The sequence below is a fragment of the Lactuca sativa genome, chromosome 7 (genome assembly GCF_002870075.4).
Source record: "Lactuca sativa cultivar Salinas chromosome 7, Lsat_Salinas_v11, whole genome shotgun sequence".
NCBI lineage: Eukaryota > Viridiplantae > Streptophyta > Magnoliopsida > Asterales > Asteraceae > Lactuca > Lactuca sativa.
The window spans coordinates 170605342-170625476 of record NC_056629.2 but is presented as its reverse complement, the minus strand read 5'-3'; the positions used below and the strand labels follow the sequence as shown (position 1 = coordinate 170625476).

The 20135-nt window shown below is 37.2% G+C and overlaps 1 non-coding gene and 1 pseudogene across 1 annotated transcript; one reads left to right on the top strand and one right to left on the bottom strand.

Annotated features, from left to right (window-relative positions):
* Positions 1-4617: 4617 nt before the first annotated feature.
* Positions 4618-4735, bottom strand: LOC111912033 (5S ribosomal RNA; annotated as a pseudogene).
* Positions 4736-18276: 13541 nt separating this feature from the next.
* LOC111912035 (small nucleolar RNA R71) lies at positions 18277-18383 on the top strand. Its single transcript, XR_002857046.1, has one exon. It is a non-coding gene; the product is annotated as a small nucleolar RNA R71 (small nucleolar RNA).
* Positions 18384-20135: the final 1752 nt, after the last annotated feature.

Sequence of the window (20135 nt, the reverse complement as noted above, 5' to 3'; positions counted from 1 at the left end):
CACCTTCTTTTCCTTAGGAGTGACCATCGCGGGACAGAGGAGTGCTAGATCACATAATCGGTCGGTGTAAGTTGCAAGGTCAGAGCCTGTCATCTTGAGATTCCACAGTTCTTGCTCTAGTTTTTGCACTTCGCCCCTTGGGCAGTACTCTTTCAGCATCATCGTCTTTAAGTCTTCCCAGCTTAACGAGTTAGCCACTACAAGCTTCAGTGACTTAATGTGGCTTTTCCACCAAGTAAGGGCTCGGCCAGAGAAAGTGCAAGAAGCAAATTTGACCTTGCTTGCTTCGGGGCATGCACAAATTTCGAAGACCGATGCGGTCTTCTCGAACCATTGCATCAGTGTGATGACGCCCCCACTTCCATTGAAAGAATCGGGTTTGCCACCAATAAAATCCTTGTATGAACATTCCTTCGTACGCCCCGTACTATCCCCATGGTTATAGTTTGTGCCACCATATCCAGCACCACCGATACCATTCGTACCAATTTGCGACATTGCGGCAGTTACGACTGCGGTTACGACAGCTTGGAACATAGCGGGATCAAACTGCGGAGGTGGTGGTGGTGCTGCGCTGCTGGAAGGTCTGGACTTTTTCTTTGGCGACATAGTTCTGTCATAAGTTTGTAAAGACAAACAGAAGGTAAGTCTCCAATAGCAGTCACAGGTCGGATGTTATTGAACTAAATTTTTCTGTATTATGTCCCGACTCAGGGGTATTTTAATAGCATTTCATAATGAAAGTCCATATAAATAACTTATGAATTTAGTGGTAGTGACTCGAATGTAATCTTGTGTCACACCCCAAAACCGAGAACGGTGGAAACATTCTGGAGCGGAGGACGTCATGTAATGTATCACAACAATGTAAAGTAGTAAACAAGCAACAACATCGTCCATTGCATTAATAGTATAATTTTAATTACAAGCATATTATTTCATAAAATACAATAATAAAATGAATAATCAGAATTTAAGACGAGTCTGGACTGCTCCGTCTTCACAAAACCTGGTCGTCGTACCTGTCTATTGGTGACCTAAGAATACAAGTTATTTTGAAAGCGAGTATCAGCCAAAAAGTTGTTGAATTCATAAGTATTAATATGTCTTTGATTTGCAAAACTTGTAATGAAAGTCTTGACATTGTTTTGAAAGAAAGTTCGTATAAGTGTGGAAATGTTTATAAGTAATGGAAAGCATTTGAAAAACCCTAGAAATTCCTATGATTCCTATTAGTATAGATGAAATCTTCTACCAAGACCTAACTGTTTTGAAAGTAACCTTCTACCAAGACCCGGCTGTTTTGAAAGTAGTCTTCTACCAAGACCCGACTGTTTTGAAAGTAGTCTTCTACCAAGACTCGACTGTACTACTATTATTATTAATATAAGACATTATATCCTTTGGTACTAGGATACTCAAATATAATTCACCTCATAGGTTATGTGAATGAGTCACAAGATAAAGGTAATAATAATATAAATAACTCAAGTATTATCCTTTTGTACTAGGATAACTAACAGTGTTAACTGAAGACATCCGTAGATGTACATTTGCCTCTGTTGCTAACAGCTGGGTGTAGGAATAGTTAGTCCCTTAAAGTATACCTATAATGGTATCAACCGTAGACATCCGTAGATGTGCATTACCTATGTAGCTAACAAGGTTTTAGGAATGGTTAGTCCCGCCAAGTATCCTTTGGTACTAGGATATTAAGTCCAGTCTATCTCATCGATTATTTGATTGTATCACAAAATAAAGATACGAAGGAGGATTATATAACAGAATCAATACATATAAAATGTAATAGGAACTCATCATATATTATCTATGTAAAAGTATCCATGTAAGAGTATATGAACTTATACCTTTGCTACCCAAAGGTACTGAACTAACTGATTAGAACTATTATGTCTATATATGTACACATGATATATAACTAATATTTAAACGACCTTCGGACGGATACCCGATACCCTAGCAGACCACATCCCAACGGGGAAAAGGAAATAAAGCGGGTTAGCCTTCCTAAGTCCTTTAAACATTATTTATATAACTATACATATACATGCATGCTTTTAATAAGGTATCTATGTAAAAGTATCCTGGCAAGTGTATCCAAGTAAGTGTATCCAAGTAAGTGTATCTCTACAAACAACATGTATTCATGTGGACTCATGAATGAACTGACTCTTGTGTGATTCCTCGTACTAGGAATGGCAAGTGGTATTTCCTAACTATACCTGTTATAGTTAGTAGTAATGAACGTGTATAATCCAAGTATACCTTTGCTACCCAAAGGTATTGAACTGACTGATGGAACTTTTATGTCTCTATATGTATACATGATATATAACTGATAGTTAAACGACCTTCGGACGGATACCCGATACCCTACCAGACCACATCCCAACAGGGAAAAGGAAATAAAGCGGGTTAGCCTTCCTAAGTCCTTCAAACATTACCTATATAACTATACATATCTAGGCATGCATTTAACAATTTAAAGTATAAAAGAAGTTTTGTGAAACATTTAAGGGTTTTGAAGAATAAATAAATAATAATGACTTGATGTCATTTTATAAAGCATTTCAAAAGTATCTCCTTTGATAACAAAGTATAATAGAGTTTCGTAAAAACCTTTGTAAAGTTTGACAACTAAGAAATATGACTTGATGTCAGTTTGTAAAATGTTTTGGAAAGCCATTTACAGAAATCTTTTTGGTAAAACAACTTAAAGTGTAGTAAATCCTTTAGTATGCTGGTTATTAATCACATAATTGATATAATAACTAGCATGATTCAACCTGTATCCCCCCATTAAAGCATTTAAAAACATTTAAAAGATTGATTTAGGGGTATGAACTCACCTGTAGTTGAGGGTTTGAACGTATTGACTGACGTAGGATGCTAAGTGTCAAGTGAAGACATGTACACACACAAGATCCTAGTTAACATATAATCACACATATATGTATCCAGTTAGTCTTTAAACTACTAATTGATAGAGTTAAGACATCTTAGGACATGGTAAACACTTTATATAAGTGTTATAAGCGCTAAGGAGTGCATCTAAGTGTTGTAGGACAAGGCTATTGAGTTTAGGGTTCCAAAGGGCCCCTTTCTTGAGTTTACTCCCCAAGGACCATAACCTATTGAGTTTACGGTCGTAAACCCTTGAGTTTACGGCCGTAATCTCGTAATCTTTTGATCATTTGATGGTTTGAAGCCTTATAAGTCCCTAGAAGTGTTTCCACTTGATGTATGAGCCTAAGGAAGGAGTTAGGGCACCATTTCCCTCATTTGAGGAGTTCACGGCCCTAAGACCAATTCCCTTTGTGTTTGCGACCGTAATCTAATATGGACCATGGTAGTTTGTGATTTCAAGTCCTATACACATTAAGGTATGAATCTAGACTAGTTTCACAAAGAAAGGAAGGGATTAGGGCACACTTTTGGCCCTTAAAGAAGGGTTTACAGTCCAAGGTGTTATTGGGTCGTAAACCCTTTGATCTTGGTGATTCGTTATGATTTCTTGATGTATAGACATATAACAAGCCCTATTATACTCTAAGATAGAAGCACTTACGATTTCGTACGAAAGACTGAAGATCCTTGAGAGAGAATTAGGTTTTTCTCTAGTTGGAAATGGAACAAATGAATAAAAATGGCTAAGGGCCATATTTATACCCCTGGGGTTTTTGGTCCAAAAATATCATTTGAGCCAAAAACTCCAAACTCTTGGAGTTTTGAAACTTTTAAGATGCACATAATACTCTAGGGCATCCTCTCTCCCGATATCTCCTAAAGTGTGAATCCTGAAATACTCAAACTTATTCTAAAAAGTCTGAAAATTAACAGCAACTGTTCTGACTTCTATTGACTTGATATGTTTGTACAGAATAGAAATTTTGGGTTGTAACATCATCCCCTCCTTAGAAGGAATTTCATCCCGAAATTAGAATTTAAGCAAATAAGTAGTTATAAAGAACTAAGTAAAAAGATGAGGATATTTCTGTTTCATCTGATCCTCACGCTCCCAAGTGAATTCCGATCCTCGCTTGGCGATCCAGCGAACCTTCACTATCGGGATACGGCTTTGTTTCATTTTCTTGACCTCTCGGTCCGTGATCTCTATTGGTTCCTCCACGAAGTTGAGGCTCTCGTTTAAATCGATCTCGTCGAGTGGAATAACAAGAGTTTCGTCGGAAAGGTACGTTTTCAAGTTTGAGACGTGAAGGGAGAAATGTACGTTACTAAGTTCGCGGGCTTGGTTAAGTTGTGGATGTTTCCTTGCCCTTTCTTACTACGAGAGTAGATAATTAAGTCATTTACAAGGACAATGACGAACTAATCCAAGCAAGAATGGCGTACTCTATTCATTACGTTCATGAATACTATGGGCGTATTCGTCGTATCCGAGGGGTATCACTACGGACTCGCAGTGTTTGCCTCGAGCTTGGAAGATTGTCCTCGGGACACCCTTCACTAACACTTGTAACTGGTGATATTCGGATCTTAGGTTCATTTCTGAACGGTACCTCGTTCCTTGCGGTTGGTCAACTGATTCATCTATGCGAGGCAGAGAGTGATGATTTCTAATGGAAGTCCTGTTGAGGTTTGCACCACGAGGAATTCCTAAATGTTACCCATACTAGTACTACTCTTTCCCATGCACGCTTAACTGTGGAGTTCTGATGGGATCCGGTGCATTAGTGTTGGTATGATCGTACCCTCTAAAGTCTGCCTTCTTGAAGAATAAGACCGGAGCTCCCAAAGATGAGAAGCCTGGTCTTTTCATTCTGAAAGGATAAGAAACATGAGGTACTCTATGCATGGGTACTTCGGTGTTCTGGAATGACGGCTTCGCTAGAAAGACGTTTTCGAAGATAGAGATGTACGTACCAGACTGGTATTGGTGAGGATCGAATGGACTCTAGTCGTATGATGAAATCAGAATCACTTGGAATAAAGGAACTAGATTTGATCATAACTGCGTTACAGACAAAACGCAATAGTGCAACCTTTAACAGAGCTACAGTACTTTAGATTTACTACAAGACTATTGTTGCGAACAAGGCATACTACAAATGACAAGTATACGCAGCACGGGGGTCCCTTAACTGACGGGATCCCGCAAAAGGTAAGACTCGAGTCACACAAATTTAAAACGGTTTATAAGTCTGTTACAATGAAACGCCTTAACTACTTTTACGTGGGTTCGGAGTAGTCTCCCCTGCGGCAGTGATCCTTAGTATTCTGCCATCTGCGCCGGAGTTCTTTGTTATAGGACAATCCTTCTTGAAGTGCCCTATCTCACTGCATTGGTGGCATGACTGGCTAGTACTAGCATTGGTGGTGGGAGTGAGGTGTTTAGTTAGAGTTACTTGGACACAGGTGCCTTCCTCGTTACTCCACTTCGAAAAATTTCCTTTTAAAGAGTCCGGCTTTATCACTACTTTTGTGTGTAGGGTTGGTCCCGATGCCAGGGACTGGAGGAATGGGTCGTGCTGGTGCTAGAGGGGCAGGAGTTGCCACTTGCTGCTGTTGCATGGCAAGTCTTTGGAATCACTTTCACTCACTTCTGGCTTGGCGATATCGTTTCCTCTTTTCGGTCTTACGGCTTCGCAAGTCCGTGACTGTTGTCATTTGTTGACTTCCCAGATTGGTACTACAATCGGAACTCTCGACTCCTTTTTCAGTCTTGTTTGTGTTGCTGGAGTTGATGTGTGTAAGGAAAGTTGTCACAGCAGCTGCTACTGCAGCTTGTAACATAGCGGCGTCGATATGGAGGATAGGGGTTTCGTTGCTCGGCTGATTGTTTCCGGATGATGACATGATTCTGTAACACGAAAGATAAGGATTTTGTGAGCGATTTTTGGTTGACCCCAAATGTACTTCGATCGTTTAAGTAAAGAGTAAGAGTATGTTCTCAAAAGTTTGACCTACATCCCTATGATGCAGTCCTAGTACGGAATTGAAGTATGTTCACAAAGGTCCGACCTACATCCCTATGATGCAGTCCTTAGTAAGGAGTAGAAGTAAGCTCGTAGAATGGTCTCAAGACGTTTTTCGTTCAAGCCGAGGTATCTTTGGTTGGTGAATAACATGATCCAACCACTAAAAGAGACTTGGAAATGTCTCAGGAGTTAAATTACTATAGTCCAATGTCTTGACTAAAGCATGTTTCAGATAGACTCCAATGAAAGTATGATGAGAGTATTTGAACAAAGAGTGACACGGAAGTTAGCAGGCTGTCAATATCATCGATGTTTAAGATTAATAAGTTCAGGAAAATTTGACCTTGTAGAAGGTCTTACATCATATCCGAAGTAGCAACAGTTTTGGCCGCATAAAGGCCTAACTAAAAGTACCTACAGTACAAGGTAGTTTCATAGAAAATGCCACGTATGACTTAGACAGGAACACGATTCTTTAAAACAAGAAGGAAAGTAAAGTATCTCCTACTGGTGACGATCATCCCTCTGGTGAACTCTCAGCTCAGCCAGTTGACGTTCCATATCAAGTAGGTGTCTTTTGTACACCCTCTGGCGTACTCGGAGTTCTATGACTTCGGCTTGTGATTCAGCCAGTGCTTAAAGTAGGGTTTCATGGTCTCTTTTAGATCTCTCAAGAGAATCTTCCAGACGAATGGTACGAAGGGTATGTATTCTCGTATTGGCGACAACTTATGTGATTTTATGTAGGGCTGTCCTGCCTTGAATCTCATTTCAGGCCACTCTGCGGACCAGGATTGGCAAGATTCTGTCTGCTGAGCCCCCATTGCTCAGGTCATAAAAGCTTCGGTCTCCATTAAATAGCATGGGCTGATCTTGTCCTTGGCTCCATGTTTCCAGGCATTCTACCCAAGGAGGCGCCGGGCCATGAAAAGTCGGACGAGGGTTAGGATTTGGAAAGGGAGCTGCCTGGGGTAGGTTCTCAACCTCGGGTTCGGAGTTATCATCATCTGCATGGTCTTCAGCGTGGTGATCATTCAAATGGATAGGATGATCATTCTCTGGTCCTTCTCCAAACCATCCAGCAATGACTTCGTTCGGAAGGTACGGGTTGCCGTGGGGATGGAGTCCAGCCATGTTATCTATGCGAGAATTAGGGTAAGAAATTAATTATTAGACGGGCTATCTAGATAATTATTAGAAAATCTTCATTAGTTACATCACTATTTGTAAAGTGCATACCAATTATATGTAATCAACACAGGATAGGCCTTCGAATAAGTGACCTTAACTCTAAATTCACAAGGAATAGGGGTAAAGCAAAAATTTCACCGATTCTAAGTCTATAACATCCTAGTTACATATAGCCTTAGTGTATCCACTTAGCAACTATCGACTTAGTAACGAAGATCCTTTTTAGTTCTCAATTAAGTAATTATGGTAACACAAAACACTCCTATGGTATTTTAGACTTAGGTTCTGTTATAATGTTCTCATTGTAGTAGTGTTGGTAAGTTTTTAGACTTGTTGACACGTCACAACCATTCTTGGGCATGTGCTAATCACTCCTCGGAACAACATAGTTGATCAGGCTATGCCACTCCCAAGACTGACCATACGTCCCCGAGCTTACCTGTGATATTCAACAATCGTAATACTTTTGTTCTTGTCATTGTGACACAGATTTTAGTATGAATGCAGGCATGTATACTTTGTTTAAATATTTTATTATTTAAAAGTATTTACTCTTGGTCAGAGTGTTTTAATCCCAATGTATTTATAGTTAGTATATCTTTTATGGGTTGATATACTTAATTCACTATAAACAATGCTCTGATACCAATCTGTCACACCCCAAAACCGAGAACGGCGGAAACGTTCTGCGGCAGAGGACGTCATGTAATGTATCACAACAATGTAAAGTAGTAAACAAGCAACAACATCATCCATTGCATTAATAGTATAATTTTAATTACAAACATGTTCTTTCATAAAATACAACAATAAAATGAATAATCAGAATTTAAGACGAGTCTGGACTGCTTCGTCTTCACAAAACCTGGTCGTCGTACCTGTCAATTTGTGACCTGAGAATACAAGTTATTTTGAAAGCGAGTATCAGCCAAAAAGCTGATGAATTCATAAGTATTAATATGTCTTTGATTTGCAAAACTTGTAATGAAAGTCTTGACATTGTTTTGAAAGAAAGTTCGTATAAGTGTGAAAATGTTTGTAAGTAATGGAAAGCGTTTGAAAAACCCTAGAAATTCCTATGATTCCTATTAGTATAGATGAAATCTTCTACCAAGACCTAACTTTTTTGAAAGTAGCCTTCTACTAAGGCCCTACTGTTTTGAAAGTAGCCATCTACCAAGACCCGACTGTTTTGAAAGTAGTCTTCTACCAAGACCCGACTGTTTTGAAAGTAGTCTTCTACCAAGACCCGACTGTACTACTATTATTATTAATATAAGACATTATATCCTTTGGTACTAGGATACTCAAATATAATTCACCTCATAGGTTATGTGAATGACTCACAAGATAACGGTAATAATAATATAAATAACTCAAGTATTATCCTTTTGTACTAGGATAACTAACAGTGTTAACTGAAGACATCCGTAGATGTACATTTACCTCTGTTGCTAACAGCTGGGTGTAGGAATAGTTAGTCCCTTAAAGTATACCTATACTGGTATCAACCGTAGACATCCGTAGATGTGCATTACCAATGTAGCTAACAAGGTTTTAGGAATGGTTAGTCCCGCAAAGTATCCTTTGGTACTAGGATATTAAATCCAGTCTATCTCATCGATTATGTGATTGTATCACAAAATAAAGATAAGAAGGAGGATTATATAACAGAATCTATACATATAAAATTTAATAGTAACTCATCATATATTATCTATGTAAAAGTATCCATGTAAGAGTATATGAACTTATACTGTTGCTACTCAAAGGTACTAAACTAACTGATTAGAACTATTATGTCTATATATGTACACATGATATATAACTAATATTTAAACGACCTTCGGACGGATACCCGATACCCTATCAGACCACATTCCAACGGGGAAAAGGAAATAAAGCGGGTTAGCCTTCCTAAGTCCTTTAAACATTATTTATATAACTATACATATACATGTATGCTTTTAATAAGGTATCTATGTAAAAGTATCCTGGCAAGTGTATCCAAGTAAGTGTATCTCTCCAAACAACATGTATTCGTATGGACTCATGAATGAACTGACTCTTGTGTGATTCCTCGTACTAGGAATGGCAAGTGGTATTTCCAAACTATACCTATTATAGTTACTAGTAATGAACGTGTATAATCCAAGTATACCTTTGCTACCCAAAGGTATTGAACTGACTGATGGAACTTTTATGTCTCTATATGTATACATGATATATAACTGATAGTTAAACGACCTTCGGACGGATATCCGATACCCTACCAGACCACATCCTAACGGGGAAAAGGAAATAAAGCGGGTTAGCCTTCCTAAGTCCTTCAAACATTATGTATATAACTATACATATCTAGGCATGCATTTAACAATTTAAAGTATAAAATAAGTTTTGTAAAACATTTAAGGGTTTTGAACAATAAATAAATAATAATGACTTGATGTCATTTTATAAATCATTTCAAAAGTATCTCCTTTGATAACAAAGTATAACAGAGTTTTGTAAAAACCTTTGTAAAGTTTAACAGCTAAGAAAGATGACTTGATGTCAGTTTGTAAAACGTTTTGGAAATCCATTTACAGAAATCTGTTTGGTAAAACAACTTAAAGTGTAGTAAATCCTTTAGTATGCTGGTTATTAATTACATAATTGATATAATAACTAGCATGATTCAACCTGTATCCACCCCATTAAAGCATTGAAAAACATTTAAAAGATTGATTTAGGGGTATGAACTCACCTGTAGTTGAGGGTTTGAACGTATTGACTGACGTAGGATGCTAAGTGTCAAGTGAAGACTTGTACACACACAAGATCCTAGTTAACATATAATCACACATATATGTATCCAATTAGTCTTTAAACTACTAATTGATAGAGTTAAGACATCTTAAGACATGGTAAACAGTTTATATAAGTGTTATAAGTGCTAAGGAGTGCATCTAAGTGTTGTAGGACAAGGCTATTGAGTTTAGGGTTCCAAAGGACCCTATAGTTGAGTTTACTCCCCAAGGACCATAACCTATTGAGTTTACGGTCTTAAACCCTTGAGTTTACGGCCGTAATCTCCTAATCTTTTGAGCATTTGATGGTTTGAAGCCTTATAAGTCCTTAGAAGTGTTTCCACTTGATGTATGAGCCTAAGGAAGGAGTTAGGGCACCATTTCCCTCATTTGAGGAGTTCACGGCCCTAAGACCAATTCCCTTTGTGTTTGCAGCCGTAATCTAATATGGACCATGGTAGTTTGTGCTTTCAAGTCCTATACACATTAAGGTATGAATCTAGACTAGTTTCACAAAGAAAGGAAGGGATTAGGGCACACTTTTGGCCCTTAAAGAAGGGTTTACAGTCCAAGGTGTTATTGGGTCGTAAACTCTTTGATCTTGGTGATTCGTTATGATTTCTTGATGTATAGACATATAACAAGCCCTATTATACTCTAAGATAGAAGCACTTACGATTTGGGACGAAAGACTGAAGATCCTTGAGAGAGAATTAGGTTTTTCTCTAGTTGGAAATGGAACAAATGAATAAAAATGGCTAAGGGCCATATTTATACCCCTGGGGTTTTTGGTCCAAAAATATCATTTGAGCCGAAAACTCCAAAATCTTGGAGTTTTGAAACTTTTAAGATGCACATAATACTCTAGGGCATCCTCTCTCTCGATATCTCCTAAAGTGTGAATCCTGAAATACTCAAACTTATTCTAAAAAGTCTGAAAATTAACAGCAACTGTTCTGACTTCTATTGACTTGATATGTTTGTACAGAATAGAAATTTCGGTTTGTCACATCTTGTGATTTGTTCCATGCCTGGTTCCTTCCTAAGATCACTAGACATATACAAGTCGTGTATAATTAAGGTCCAATAGGCCGTTGAACTTAATGAGTCTTCCTTAGGCCCACAACCAAACAAGGAACATGACCCAAGGCAGACTCACTATTTCTAAGTCGATAGTCTCTTAATTACACATAACCTTAAGGTATACATTAAGTACTCTTATCAAAAGAAAATCGTTTGTAATACCAAGTTATGAAATCTATGGTAACCTCCTAATGAAATACAATGCATGCAAATTTTTATTGATATAATCTAGTACATAGATTTCAGGAAAATTTGATCTTATAATAGGTCTATGTTTCACTAATGTAATGGGAAAATCTTTGACTGTGTTACGATTCCCTTGAATAGTGTAGTCTCTGGATTTTGAAGGGTCGTGTGTGTGTGTATATATATATATATATATATATATATATATATATATATATATATATAGGGGTAGTCGTTAAACGCATGCTAGTAGTCCAAGTCTAAATCGATATGTCAGTAGTGTACACACTACTCGTGGCGGGTGATGCTCTGTGGGTCATAGAATGAAGACATGAAAGTCTGCATTGACCTAATCTTTGCCCTGGCTTCTGTCATTTGATGTTCTGCTTTTATCACGCGTTTTCTCTAACACTGTTTGACATTCCCGGTACTCTCTAATCTCAGCTCGAGTTGCGGTCACTTCCCTCTGAAGGTTTTGATGTGGTTTCTAATCTGTCATGTCCTCCATCCAGGTGACAAAGGCGAATTATGGTGATCTTGGTGATAGCGCTAACCTTCCTGATTCGGTTTGTCCGATGCTCGTATTTGTATCCGTTGGTAAGCGATGCGGTATAATATGACAAAGAGGGCCTTGTCTACTGATCCTCCTCTATTGAGGTTGTAGAAGCCTCTTTCCATACTGCAGGGAAGGTGTTTGACCTTGTCTCAGACTCCATCTCTTTAAACCTACAGCTTATCAAGGTGTCGGACCATGGAAGTCTCGTCGGGATGTAGAGTCTGGAGGGGGTATTGTAGGCCTCGGCTCCTCGTCAGAGTCTCCTCCTATTCCTTCTTTGTCTTTGTCTTCTTTTGGTTTCGCTTCCTTCGGATCTTTCTATGGATCATCTTCGGGATCTTCTTCTATTATTTCCTTTGTTCCTATCACCATTTTTCCTGGTTAGGGCAAATAGGGGTCTCCTGGTAATCGAGCTCCCTCTATGTTATTCGTGCGAGAATGGGGGCAAAAGAGATAATTTATAGATGGCTAATCCTACAATTACTTATAGTGAAGTGATCTTCATTAGTCACTTCTATAATCACATAGTGCATACCAGTTATACATAATCTAGATAGAATAGACCTTCGGATAAATGACTCTGCTCTAAATCCACAACCAGACAAGGAACAGGAAGTAGATCAATAGTCATAGATTCAGAGTCTATGATATCTTTAATTATATAACCTTAGCATATGCACTTAGTCATTATAGACCTACTAATAGGGGTCTTTAGTTTTCACATAAGTTAGTTATAGTACCACAAAATATTCCTATAGTATTTTAAATGTTTGACTTATGTTCTCAATGTTTCTTGGTAAGCTTTTAGACTTGTTGCAACACCACAACCATTCTTGGACATATACTAATCACTTCTGGGTTAGACATAGTTGATCAGTCTATGTCATTCCCATACCTGACTATACATCCCCAAGCCTACTTGTGTCATTCAACACTCACCACTTTTTTTCTGTTCTACCATGATACTGACCCTAGTGTGTATGCATGTATGAATACTTTTAGTAAAATACTTGTTATATTTAAAAAAAAATATAACTCTTGGTCAGAGTGTTTTTGTCCCAAATGTGTTTATAGTTTGTATATCTTATGTGGTTTGACATACTTAGTTCGCTATAAACTGTGCTCGGATACCAATCTGTCACACCCCCAAACCAAGGATGGTGGAAACGTCCGGGGGTGGAGGACTTCATGTGTAGTATCATGACAACAATTTCAATAGTAATAAAAGTAAACACAACCAACATAAATATAATTGAAAAAGTTACACCATAGTATAAGTTTACATGTTTCCAAATCAATAACATTATGTTGAAAAAAATGAAATGTTTGACGCCTTAACGTCCCATCCTCAAAAGCACTTGATTATCTGTTTATTGATTTCCTGAGAATACAAGTAGTTTTGAAAGAGTGTCAACAATTAAGTTGGTGAGTTCATAAGAGTTTTATTTTGAAAAAGAAACTGTTTTCCTTGTAAAAGCGATAAAGTTATTCCAGAAAATCCGATATTTTCCTTAAAGAGTGAATTGTAAGTTTCTATGTTATAAAATAGTGCATCCTAGAATTTCCTATAGTTTCCTTCTATAATCTCTAAGTGTATATAAGTTATATAAAATTTAAGTTACATAAACCGTCGAATATAATTGGTCTGCCCTAGGTCCACAACCAAACAAGAAACAGGAAATAAAGCGGACCCACCAATTCTAAATCGATCACGACTAAATTCTATATAACTCTAGCATATACACTTAGTAATTATGGCTGAAAACTAACAATTCTAGATAGAATGTACTCTTAAAAACCAAAGACCGAGACTATGCCTATCATAGTTCGTCAAGTAGTGGTAGTGGTAATGACATAAACTATACCATTTATAGTTTATCAAATAGAGGTAGTGGTAGTGAACATAAACTATACATATCATAGTTCATCACATAGTGGTAGTAGTAGTGAACATAAACTATACATATCATAGTTCATCAAATAGTGGTAGTGGTAGTGAGCATGAACTATGCATATTATAGTTGATCAAATAGTGGTAGTCGTAGTGAACATAAACTATACCATTTATAGTTTATCAAATAGTGGTAGTGGTAGTGAACATAAACTATAATATTTATAGTTTATCAAATAGTAGTAGTCGTAGTGAACATAAACTATACATATCATAGTTCGTCAAATAGTGGTAGTGGTAGTGAACATGAACTATGCATATTATAGTTTATCAAATAGTGGTAGTGGTAGTGAACATAAACTATACCTATTATAGTTTATCATAGTGTTTGTAGTACATATGCACCTAACTATACATATTAGAGTTTAGAATATCTATTTGTGGTGTATAATAGGCTTAACTATACATATTATAATTTATTAATATTATTTGTAGTGGTAGTAACCCCTTGCATATGATTCGTATCTTTAAACTAAGGTAAATAATATGTACTATCAACAACATGTGTGTGTGTGTGTATATATATATATATATATATATATATATATATATATATATATATATATATAAAATAACACACACCTTGCTCAGCAAGCTACAAGGTGCAAATGAAATACTTAACCATTTTCTAGTTGTAACCTTTTTGTTCCTGTTATTACAAAAATCATAGAAAAATCATTTGAAATCGAAATCAGAATCTGTAACTTCTGAGAGTTTGGAAAATGTTTATAGTTTGTTCCTAGCTTTTATTATGATTTTTGAAGACATTTAACTTGTGTAAAAATGTCCATATTCCCAGACTGGTCTGGATTTGCTCTTGAAATGATAGGCAGTTTTGTAAAAATCACCATATATTGTAGAAAATTTGTATGGAGATGTGCAAGTAGTCATTTTATAGGTATGAACCTGAACTATTTTCACCTAATACATTTTTGAAAACTAAAATTTTTAAGTTGACCAAAACAGTCCGTGAATGGAGTTAAACTTTTCTGATGAAAGCTGTTGGAAGAGTTTAGTTGTGTTCTTGGTGTTTTAACTTGTATCCCCCCCCCATAAAACTTAAGAAAACGTGAAAAGATAGGGGTATGAAATCACCTTGTGTGGTTTTAGTGTATGGATGTTGAAGAAGGGAAGTGTTCAACTCAAGAACACTTGGAAGGATGCTTGAAGATTCGAAGATCTAACACAAATATGAAGGAGTTTGTGTAAGAAATCTATGATTTGAGTAGAAAGGACTAAAATAATCATATGGAGGATGATCATACTTACCAAAAGTAGAAAAAAATCTTGGAGAATAGCCTTGAATCTCGAAATTCATAGAGAAAGTAAGAGAGAATGAAGTTTGTTGTTTGGTGGAAAATGAGAGAAATGTGAGGAGAGAGGGGAGTTTTCCAGCCTTTGATCTAGGATGTGGCTGGAAAAATGATGGAAAGAGTACAATGAAAGGACTAGGTATGGTGGAAGGACAAGGGTTGGTCATGGAGTGGGCATGGGTGGTTGCTTGTGTCATACACTAAAGTAAAGTCAACACTCCACCAATAATATCCCACCCACTCTTCTTAGATAAGGATTATACTCCAAAAACGTGATTATTTATGAAGTATGGGGTCCTATGTGTTAAAATATTATTTTGGGTGAAAATCCCGCATTAAAATCATGTAAAACGGGCCTAAAATGAAGTCGTAGTCGAAAACCGGGAAGAAAAGGGCTTCCTTCGAAGTTGTTCGGATAGGGGCCGAAGGTTCGGTCCCTGCTGCTGTTGGGCCTGAAGGCTAACTAGGCCGAAATGGAGTGAAGGTAGAAGGAGCGAAGGCGAAGGGGAGGTTCGGTCCGAAGGAGGAGGTTTCGGGTTCGGTCCATACTGTTTCGATTCTGAGCAGTTCGGTCCCTTAGGTCTCGGTCCTTAGCAGGTTCGGTCCCTATAGGGGTCTTCGGTTCTTAAGAGGGTTCACCCTTTAAGAGAAGGTTTTGGTTCCTTAAGGCTATTTTACCCATTTTTACCCTGTTTTAAGTGCTTTTTGACCCGGTTACGGGTCAGGATGACCCGAATGATTACAAAAAGTTAAAGGAACTTTTGAGAGAGATTTGGGAGAGATTTTTAATAGAGAGAGAGATAGAGTGAAAGAGATTGGGAGAGGCTTTGTTTATGACCTTTTTGAGTGTTTGGTTTCGCAACGCAAGGTCTGTAAACCCCGTTAAGCCATGTTTAAGGATCTTACACACCCCCGATGGGTATGCAATAGTGTTTTATCGTTTTCTTACCTCACTTACCCCGATTAGGGTTACAGAAATCTAAAAATACGAACTTTCCAAGTGATGATTTCTTAATAAAATAGTGAGTTCTACAGTAAATACATAACATAAACCCTAGTATACAAGGGTTAGTTAAGTTGACCGGTTTTGAGTTGTTGACTTTGTTTGACTTTGACTTGACCAGAATTTGATGGTTTTCATAGCTTCTTTTCCTTGTTCGCCTTCTTGTTATCATCCTTAGGACCTTCCTTGTCTACCTCTATTTGGACCATAGTTGGCTCCTCTAAGTTCTTACCCATGTCTTCATTAATTATCTCCACTTCTTCATATAAATCTTCTTCCACTTCATCGGTTTCTTCTTTCTCGAGAACCTTAGGTGTATTAAAAGCGATCACCTCAAATTTCATAGGAATTGAGGCTCTTGGTTTCGAACGTTTGACTTTTACAACAATATGCTCCTCCTAAATCTTCAACTCTTCTTCCATCATCTTCTCTATTTCAAAAAGCTCGTCAAGATCTTCTTCCATATCATCTACCTTTGACACTTCATCTTTTGGTTTTACATGATTCACTTTTGGACTCATCTCAATGGTAATGGCTTCATCTTCCACACGAAGTGTGAGCTTTGAGTCGTGGATGTCAACTTATGCTCTTGCGGTACTCAAAAACGGTCTTCCTAAAATACTTGGAAGTTCTTCATCTTTCGTCATGTCGAGAACCATAAAGTCGTCTGGAAAAAAATTCCCACTTTCACTAGTAATTGTTCAATGATTCCTCATGGGTATGTGGTCGAGTGATCCATCATTCGAATGGTCGTCCTTGTGTCTTGGAGCTTTGGTAATCCGAGATTTTGGTAGAAAGAGTATGGCATGAGGTTAGTGCTTTCCCGCGAATTGGGTAAAGCATTAATAGAAATGGAGTTACCAAATTCATAAGGTAAGGTGAGTTGACCTGGATCTCCCATCTTGATCGGTAATCCTTTGATAATCGCGGTTGAACACAACTCATTAAGAAGTATTGTTGAGGCCCTTTCCAACTCCTTTCTATTGGTCATAACATCTTTTGAGAATTTTGGAAGTTTAGCCATTGATTTGAGGAATGGGGAATTAATAGAGAGTGAGAGCACTTGTTCCATAAATTTCCTTTGTTTGGGTTCCAGAGAATGTTTGATTACTTGAGATGGGAATGGAAAAGGAGGAATAAACGAATTAAGAAGAGAAAAATTTTCATGCTCTCGATACCAGGACGTGGTGAAGCATCATAGTGCACTTCACTTTTTGATCTTTTTGCTTCGGGCTTCTCTTGTTCCAAACACAACTTAGGTTTTATTGTAGCTGCTTCATGGATCATTATTGGCTCAAAATGAACCTTTTCTTTGGTGTATATCACCATGACATGAGGTTGTGACTTTGGGTCTTGATTTTTAGGTGGTAATCTTTCATTGACAAGTGTAGTACGTTGACCTAGTTAAGTCTCTATATTCTTGATGGAAGCTTGATGATTTCTCACATTGGCATCAATAGTATCATGGGGGTGTTTGGCTTGGCTTTTCAGGGGGCAAAAGTCCTTTTTGGAAAAGTCACAAAAAGTCAGGTTTTCCTGACTTTTCCAAAAAGTTCATTTTTACTTGTATCCAAATCCAAAAGTAGCTTCTAAAATGCATTTTCCAAACATCTTTTGCTTTCTATCTTTTCCTAAAAGGACTTTTGGCTTCTAAAAAGCTAAGCCAAACACCCTCCATGTCTCTTTTCAGATGTTTCCATAAATCTATGAAGTACCGACTCTAAATCCATCTTCTTTTTGGGTGGTGGTTGCTCTTTTTGATAGAAGCCTCTATCAGTTTGTCTATACTCCTCATCCTTTTGCTTCTTGTACACTTCATATAGAAACCACACCTTCTTAGGCTTCCTCCAATCTTCATCATACATCTCACCACTTGAGTAGAACACATGTGCCTTTTTATTCCCATTTTCATCCAAGTCATAATCCTTAGTCAAATGTAGACCACTACAATTATCACACCCAAATCTTATCGCATGGATAAATTGACCCAACTTTGTCATTTGCCTATCCATAGTATCTATTTTAGCTATGATTAAAGCCAAATTCCCATTCCCTCCATCTCCTTTTCCTCTAGTGACATCGTCTCGTGGGTTGTGGTACTCACGTGAGTGCTTTGCAAATTCTTCAATTAAGTCTTTTGTAGTTATCGGCTCCTTTTTCATCATTTTCCCTTGCGAGTGAAGAAGTTTTCTAGTAGTTACATTAACTCCATCATAGAAAATAGAAACTTCTTGTGGAACATTAAGATCATGTTGAGGGAAACTTCTAAGCAAGCCCTTGTATCTTTCCTACGCTTTATACAATGATTCTTCAACCTCTTGTTGAAAGTTAGCAATCTTCTTTTTAAGCTTTGAAATCTTGGAAGGTGGACTAAATTACTATATAAAAGCATCACGAAGAGTTGCCCATCTAGTAATGGATCCGGGTGCAAGAGACCTCAACCAAACCTTGGCTTCACCGGTAAAAGTCACAGGAAGCATCCTTAGTAACATAGATTCTCTTGGAACATTAGGAACATGAAAGTAGTTTGCAATGTCTTTGACCTAATCAATGTGCTTAAAAGCATCTTCATACTCTTTCCCGAAGTAAGTTATGTCCTTGAGCTTGGATAAAATGTGCCCTTTGAGCTTAAAACTTCTTTCGGCCGGTATCTCGGGTGGAACCAGACCTGGTCCATGTTCTTCACGTATCCTATTCTTATAATCGTCCATCATCATTCTCGTAATGCCTTCCATCTCTTCAACCCCACTCTTTACCTCTTCCTCGTCTGAAATCTCTTCGGTAGATGTTTCTGGCTCGTAACTTATTCCTTTTTTATTAGGTGTCCTCTCGAAAAGTTTGAATTTTTCAGATTTGAAAGTATTGCTCAGTTCTCCTTTCTTATCTTTCTTGTTGTGGAAAACAGACTCCATAAATTCTAATGGTTTATAATTTAATATAGCCCTATAGGCAGTGTACTTAGTCAGATTATAATATAGCCCATGTAAGTCGGGTGTCGATCACAGGGAAAAGAATTCAATTAAATAAATTAACTACTTCTAATTACACTATGAAACAAACTATGATTTGGGGGTTTTCACTTATTTTTCAAGATCAGAATAACTTATATTTCTAACAAGTAAGCAAGCAACAAAAACAAAGTAACTTCAATAATTAAAAGAATACTCCTGCCTAGATCCGATTTCACTTTCTCCTATGGTTGATTTCTAATTGATAGATTATATTGATTACCAATTATCTAGCTATTATGATCAAATATCTAGGCCTACCAATTTTGGAATGAAAAAGCAATGATCATGCACAAGTTAAACACCAAATTGATAATAGCACAATTGGACTATGAATGATATTAGTTACTCTTCTATGATCAAGTTAAGCAACCAAGAACTAATTAACATTAATTACACTCTCTAATACAGTTAAAGTCACCAACTTTAATTACTTAAACTAAGATGTGATTTATCCTATCTTTAACTATTTAATTATCATAAACAATTAGGAGAGAGATTCATGCAATTAATATGATCAATTAAAACACAAAATATGATTTATAAGCAATATAAACTAGAACTAAACATGCTAGGGTTTATAAATATCAAGCACAAGTAAAATCAAATATATTCATCGAATATCGAAATCAACACATATGGATCAAGTTCATCTTCACCAAAACAGAAGTAAAAGGTGTTTAGCCTCTCATTGTAGCGTAAAAACACATTAAATATAAGTAAAATAAGCTAGTGAGTGTAATAAGCAAACCATATCTATATTGAATTCTTCTAAATCTTCTTCAATCTTTGAGCTTCAGTTGAATTTTGATCTTCTTCTAGGTTTCTAAAGGTTGTTAGTCGCAATTAACCTCAGAAAATTGAATGCCTCTCTTAATTCTAACGTAATGTCTGGGTTTTTATAATTATAGAAATCTGACCACCACGACGACGTGGTCTTCGTGTCTTTCTCGTGTCTGCCAAGTCAGCATGAAGGGTCACAAATATTCTATTCGCCACGTCATGGTGATATCACCACGACGTGGTCTCCAGTCATCTTTTCTTCTTCTTTTGCTTTTGCTCCCGTTTCATGCTTCCAGCTCCTTGTATGCTCCC